Source organism: Gossypium hirsutum, chromosome A02, assembly GCF_007990345.1.
Source record: "Gossypium hirsutum isolate 1008001.06 chromosome A02, Gossypium_hirsutum_v2.1, whole genome shotgun sequence".
Taxonomy (NCBI): domain Eukaryota; kingdom Viridiplantae; phylum Streptophyta; class Magnoliopsida; order Malvales; family Malvaceae; genus Gossypium; species Gossypium hirsutum.
Window position 1 is genome coordinate 29,390,537 of NC_053425.1, and position 7,520 is coordinate 29,398,056.

At 37.4% G+C, this 7,520-nt stretch overlaps 1 non-coding gene across 1 annotated transcript; it reads left to right on the plus strand.

Moving 5' to 3' along the window:
* The first annotated feature begins 475 nt into the window (after nt 1–475).
* Nucleotides 476–582, plus strand: LOC121217358 (small nucleolar RNA R71). Its single transcript, XR_005913451.1, has one exon. It is a non-coding gene; the product is annotated as a small nucleolar RNA R71 (small nucleolar RNA).
* Nucleotides 583–7,520: the final 6,938 nt, after the last annotated feature.

Sequence of the window (7,520 nt, forward strand, 5' to 3'; positions counted from 1 at the left end):
GATTTCCTTGGCCTCCCCATGAAAAATTTGGGTGATTCCTCCAACCTGCATTGTAAGTATTGCTATAAGGATTGTTTTGAGATTGAGGATTATTACCTATGTAATTTAACTGCTTGTTCTCCATGTTGTGGCTATAAGGTGGGTATTCTGAATTGCTCGATCCACCTCCATTTGCTTCGCACTACATTACTGGGTGAACCTGTGAAGAACTAAGAAAACCATCAATTTTCTTATTCAAGAGTTCTACCTGATTAGAGAGCATGGTGACTGAATCGACGTTATAAACACCGACTATTTTCGTTGGCTTTGTCCTCATGAGTTGCCATTGATAGTATTCAATGACATCTCCTCCATAAATTCATAGGCATCTTCAGGTGTTTTATTATTGATGGTTTCGCCAGCAGCTGCGTCAACCATTTGTCGAGTCAAAGGATTCAGGCCATTATAAAAAGTTTGAACCTGTAGCCAGAGTGGTAACCCATGGTGAGGGCATCTTCGGAAAAGGTCCTTATATCTCTCCCATGCATCGTAGCGTGTTTCTAAATCCATCTGCACAAAAGAAGAGATATCATTACATAATTTAGCCGTTTTAGCCGGGGGAAAATATTTTAATAAGCACTTTTTAGTCATTTGTTCCCAAGTAGTGATTGACCCCCGCGATAACGAATTCAACCACTGTTTAGCTTTGTTTCTAAATGAAAAAAGGAATAACCGAAGGTGAATGGCGTCATCAGAAACACCATTAATTTTAAATGTATCGCATAGTTCTAAAAAGTTTGCTAAGTGAGCGCTGGGATCTTCGTCCTGCAAACCATCAAACTGAACAAATTACTATATCATTTGAATTGTGTTAGGTTTCAGTTCAAAAGTATTTGCAACTACAGCAAGTCTAAATATGATCGATTCAATTCCTGTTAAAGAAGGTTTAGCATAACCATACATAGTGCACGGAGCAGGATTTTGATTAACAGCAATCGCAGAAGGTAGCGAATTTTCTTGGTTTTCAGCCATCTCCTCGGTGGTGGTTGAAGTATCATCCTCTTGCTCTTCTGTGTAACGTAAGCTTCGCCTTATTTCTCTTCAGTTTTTGCGAACTGTACGATCGATCTCACTATCAAACAGTAATGGTCCTGACGACTTTCTCCTAGTTATAAACTAGAAAAACCTATCAGAAGAAAATAAATGAAGAGTTAGGAAAGAAAATAAAAATTTAAATTGCAATAAAAGTAAAATAGCTAAAGTAATAAAAATTGAGTGTTCCTAATATCTTAGTTCCTCAGCAACGGTGCCAAAAACTTGATACGTGATATTCGTGACAGGTTTTAAATATTTATAATGAATCATTCTTGAAACTAACTATTATCACAATGAAGGCAAGTGTACCTATTGAACAGTAGTATAGCTTTAGCAAGACCGGATTATCGAACCCAAAGGAGCTAAAAGTACTAGTATCAACTTTCTTTTTATTATCTAGCCTAAAAAATAAAAGGGTTTTATTTATCTCACTAATTAATTAAACTAAGAAATAACAGAAAAGAAATTTGGGGAAAATACTTATTGGAAAACTCGATTGATTAAGACAATACTTAAGGAAAAATCCACCTAGACTTCACTTGTTATTTGACTCTGAATCAGACGATTTATTCATTTAACTTGTTCCGTAGAGATCCCTAAGTTATATTATTATCTCTCTCGAGACTAACAATGTCTAACCCTAGATTGAATAATTGAAATCTCTTTCTAATTAATGGCCTATGGTTGCATTAACTCGATCTATGGATCCCCTTATTAGGTTTCACCCTAATCCGGCAAAATCTTATCACCCTATCTCTAGGCGCGCAATCAACTACGCTTAATTATGACAAACTTACTCTTAGACAGGGTCTATTCCTCCTCTCAATAACAACTTAACTTGAATCAATATTCTGGAATATCAAAACAAGAATTAAGAACACATAATTAAGAATAAGTCAAATATTTATCATACAATTCAGATAATAATAACAAGATCCGTCTTAGGTTTCATTCCTCTTAGGTATTTAGGGGTTTTAGTTCATACTAATGAAAGAAAACAACTCAAAAGAATAAAAATAACAAAACATAAGAAAACCCAAAAATCCTGGCGGAACTTGAAAGGAGATCTTCAGTCTTGATGGTGAATCCGGCTTCTGAGATGGATCGATCGGCTTTCCTTAAGCAATTCCTTGCTTCCTCCTCTGCGTCACCCCTCTTCTCCTCTTCTAGGGTGTATTTATAGGCTTTGGAATGCCTAAGAGCCCTCAAAAGTGCCCTTTTCTAAATAGGACTCTGCTTGGGCTTGACAAGGACACGCCTGTGTGCGATTACTTCCGGCCGTGGTCAACCCTGTTAAATAGGCACGGGCATGTGGTCTAGCCATGTGAGTTGTGCTTCGATTCTGCCACATTGACACAGCCGTGTGGTCTACCCGTGTGACAAAGTCCAGGCCGTGTTGATTTCGTATGTTGGCCCATTTTCTCCGTTTTTGGCCCGTTTCTCATTCCTTTCACTCTCTTATGCTCACCTAAGTATAAACCATGAAATTAACGCATTAAGAGCATCAAATTCACCAAATCTAAGGAAAAATCATCCATAAAATGTGCTAAGCAAGGATAGAAATATGTATAAAATACGGTTTATCACTTGTTGTATGGAAATCTCATATCATTTGTTTCATACATTAAAGGTTATTTCTCATTTTATACTTATAGGCTTCCATGTTATCGTAACGCATTCGAAATTTGGCTCGTTTTGGTAATTCATTGCCAATTATAGCAACCCATCATATAAGAGTATAAATATGCATAGATTTGTAGGTCATCGCCTACTTCAATTAAGCCATATCCAATGGCCATATAAAAAAAGATAGATACATTTTTACATGCCTTCATTTGGCCAATCAGATGACACATATAACAAAATAGTCAAAAATCCTATACATGCCATTGAACAAAAAAAAAATGTCTTATACCAAAGCATGACTAGTTGATAGTGTGTTGACTCTCCAATCGTCTTCTAGTCCTTATGAGTCCTCGAGCTCTGTGAGGCGGGGAAAAAGAGAGGGGTAAGCATTTTCATGCTTAGTAAGCTCGAATAACCGGAAGGTAAACTTACCGAATAATTAGCATACATCCATATTTAAAACATGAAATCATCAATTGTGAAATGATTCCCTATCACATGCACTCAATCAATGAGTTAGTCACATAGCAAAGCATCATGTAATTTATGTAGATGAGCTCATCATTCATCATCTTATTGACATACATCAAATTAATCCCGTTGAGTTTCTAGGAAATCTCGATGGAATACCTATTATCCGTCAATTCTTACGAATGATCATTTCACATATATGCACTCTCGCGAATCTCACATCCTATGGTGGGATTATTAGTCCAGGCTAAATCCCTTATGTACATACACCCTTACTGATCTCGGATCTGAATTACCAGTCCAGGCTAAATTCAGATCCCATATCGGATTACCCATCCGGGCTAAATCTATAATGAACACATATTCTTTCGAGAGGCTCGATCATTGAAAGATCACGTATTACCCGTCTGAGCTAAATCCTTACTGCAACACATGCAGGATCTCAATTCGCATGTCAATCAGGGTTATCCATCGAATTCCCTTTTTATCCTCAACCGAGACATTCTGCACATTTACCATCAAATATGCATTTCTATAATATTTCATGCCAATAATAAATGCAATCATCATGCATTCAAAAATCATACAATTATGCATATTAGGGGTTACTTTAGGTTATTCGAACTTACCTGGTATTCATTTTGGAGTTGTGTTTTAGTTATTTCGAAACCTTGCGTTTTACTCGATCGACCTCCAGAATTTGTTCCTCAGGGTCTATAACAATAAAAATAGATCATTAACACTCCACATTACACATTTCAAGTCTAAATTCCACCCCCGGTCTAAATGACCGTTTTGTCCCTAACCTTTCATATTTTTACGATTTAGTCCCTAGGCTCGTATAATGAACACATGCAATTTCCACCTTACCCAAGCCTAGCCTAACACTTTTCCTTCTCATGGTAGCCCTCATTTTCCATTATTTTCACGCTTCTACCACACATTTTACAACTTTTGCAAAATGGTCCCTACCAAGGTTTTCCATGAAAATCACCTGGGAAAGATGTTTAACACATATTCAACTTTCATATTCCTCCGTAATCCATCAAAATACAAGCAACTCATGCATGGGTAAATTTTTAAACATGAACCCTAGCATGAAATATGGGTAGAAATGAAGAGAACAAGCTACCGGGATTCCAAAAATACAAAGAATATTAAAAACGGGGCTTGAGAGCACTTACTATTGAGCTTGAAATGTTTGGAAACCCTAGCTATGGTGAAAAGAGAATTTCAGCAGCATGGAGAAGAAGAATGGATGATTTTGGCTTGATTTCTCCCATTTTATTTCATTAAAAAGCCAAATGACCAAAATACCCTCATGCCCTTTTTTTTTAAATTTCATCCATGCAAGCCCATTTTTGTCCAAAAATTTAGAAATTGGGAAAATTCTCCCCAAGACCTTCTATTTTATAATCTAAAGCAATTTCATTCAAATTGCTTCTAGAATCAAAGTTTTACAATTTATTCAATTTAGTCCCAAATTTTCCAATTGGGCACTTACTCAAAGAATTCATTCATGAAACTTTAACACGTGCATATTTTTATATTCTAAGCCTCGTCGTAATAATCATAAAATAAATATTTTGATGTCGGATATGTGATCCCGAAACCACTATTCCGACTAGGCCTTATTTTGGGATGTTACATTTCTCCCCCATTAGGGACTTTCGTCATCGAAAGTCTTACCAATGAACATATTTGGATATTGGCTTCTTATGGTTTCTTCTAGTTCCATGTAGCCTCTTCTACACCATGTCGATGCCCTAAAACTTTTACTAAGGCTACATCTTTATTCTTCAACTGTTTAACCTCACGAGCCAATATCTTAACTGGTTCCTCTCCATAGGTCATGTCCGGTCAAATTTCAATCTCAGTCGGCGTGAGAGGGGTCTGAGCAGTATCGCCTTAACATAGACACATGGAACACATCGTGACTCCTTTCCAGTTTAGGTGGCAATGCCAAGCGATTGGCTAACGGTCCAACTTTTTCAATCATCTCGTACGGTCTGATAAATCGCGGACTTAGTTTGTCTTTTCGGCTAAACCTCAACACCTTTTTCCATGGAGACACTTTCAAGAATACTCTATCTCCAACTTGAAACTCAATCTTCCTTCTTTTCAGATCAACATATGACTTTAACTATCCGATGCCACTTTTAAATAGTCTCGTATCACTCTAACTTTCTCTTCAGTTTCTTTAATCAAATCAACTCTGATAATCTGATTTTCCTTGAGTTTTGTCCAGTACAATGGAGTTTAGCACTTCCTGCCATATAAGGCCTCATAAGGAGCCATCTTCCAACTTGTTTGAAAACTGTTGTTGTAGGCAAATTCTACCAACGGCAAGTGTTTTTCCCAGCTACCCTGAAATTCGAGGATACAACATCGCAACATATCCTCAAGAATTTGATTCATCTGCTCAGACTGACCATCAGTCTGAGGGTTAAAAGCTATGCTAAAGCTCAACTTCGGGTCAGTCTGAGGGTTAAAAGCTGTGCTAAAGCTCAACTTCGTACCCAAGGCTTCTTGTAACTTCTTCCAGAATCTCGAAGTGAACCTCGGGTCTCTGTCTGAAATAGTCAACAGTGGTACCCCATGCAATCTTACAATCTTAGAAATGTACAAGTCGGCCAATCTATCGAGGGAGTAATCTATCCTGACAGGAATGAAATGAGCCGACTTCATCAACTTATCCACTACAACCCATATAGCATCTTTCTTCTTCAGAGTCAATGGCAATCCTGTCACGAAATCTATAGTAACTCTATCCCACTCCCATTCAGGGACCATCACAGGTTGTAGCAAACCTGAGGCAATTGATGTTCTACTTTAACTTGCTAACATACCAGGCACTTCGATACAAATTCAAAAATATCTCTTTTCACACTGTTCCACTAGTACATTTTCTTCAAATCGTTGTACATCTTGGTACTTCCCGGGTGAATTAACAAACGGCTGTTATGTGCTTCTTGCAAAATTTTTGGAATAAGTTCATTGTTTTTGGGTACACAAACCCTATCTTTGAACATCAAATATCCATCAGAACCAATCCGAAAATCTGATTCAATACCTGACTCACATTGAGTTCTTTTAGCTTGCAAGTCATCATCATTAGTTTGAGTATCATAGATTTCCTAGAGGAATGTCGGCCTAGCCTCTAGCTCAACCAAGACTGAACCATCATCAAGCAATGCCAAACGAGCATCCATGGCTCTTAATGCAAATAAGGATTTTCTTCTCAACGCATTAGTGACTACATTCACCTTTCCCGGGTGATAGTCAATAATCAGTTTGTAATCCTCGATTAACACTAGCCACCTCCGCTGCCTCAAATTTAATTCTTTTTAAGTCATCAAATACTTCAAACTTTTGTGGTCAGTGAAAATGCAGTAAGTCTCACCATATAAATAATGCCTCCAAATTTTCAAAGCAAAAACAATGGCGGCAAGTTCTAAGTCGTGTGTAGGATAATTCTTCTCGTGAGGCTTCAATTGCCATGAAGCATAGGCTATCACCTTGCCATCTTGCATAAGCACACAACCCAATTCATTTAAGGATGCATCACTATAGACCACAAACTCTTTTCCTGGTTCAGGTAGCACTAAAACAGGAGCTTCGGTTAGTAGTGTCTTTAACTTCTCAAAACTTTGTTGACACTTTTTCGTCCATTCAAACTTAACATTTTTCTGTAACAATCTTGTCATCAAAGTTGCTATCATAGAGAATCCTTTCACAAATCTTTGATAATAATTGACTAGGCCAAAAAAGTTTCTAACCTCGGTTACATTCTTTGGTGGTTTCCATTCGACGATAGTAGAGATCTTACTTGGATCAACTCGGATGCCTTCACCTGAAACAATATGACCTAAAAATTTGACTTCCTGGAGCCAAAACTCACTCTTGCTAAACTTAGCATATAGTTGCTTTTCCTGCAAAGTCTACAATACAATTCTCAGGAACTTCGCATGCTTTGTCTCATTTTTGGAATAAATCAAGATGTCATCAATGAACATAACGACCAACTTATCCAAATATGACCGAAAGATCCTATTCATTAAGTCCATAAACACAGTTGGTGCATTCGTCAGCCTAAACGGCATGACAAGAAATTCATAATGGCCATACCTCATTCTGAAAGCTGTCTTGGGTACATCCAAGTCTTTAACTCGCAGTTGATAATAACCAGATCTCAAGTCTATCTTAGAGAACACGGTGGCTCCTCTTAACTGGTCAAACAAATCATCGATCCTTGGAAAGGGATACTTATTCTTGATAGTTACCTTATTCAGTTGTCGATAATCGATACATAACCTCATTGAACCATCTTTCTTCTTTACAAACAATAC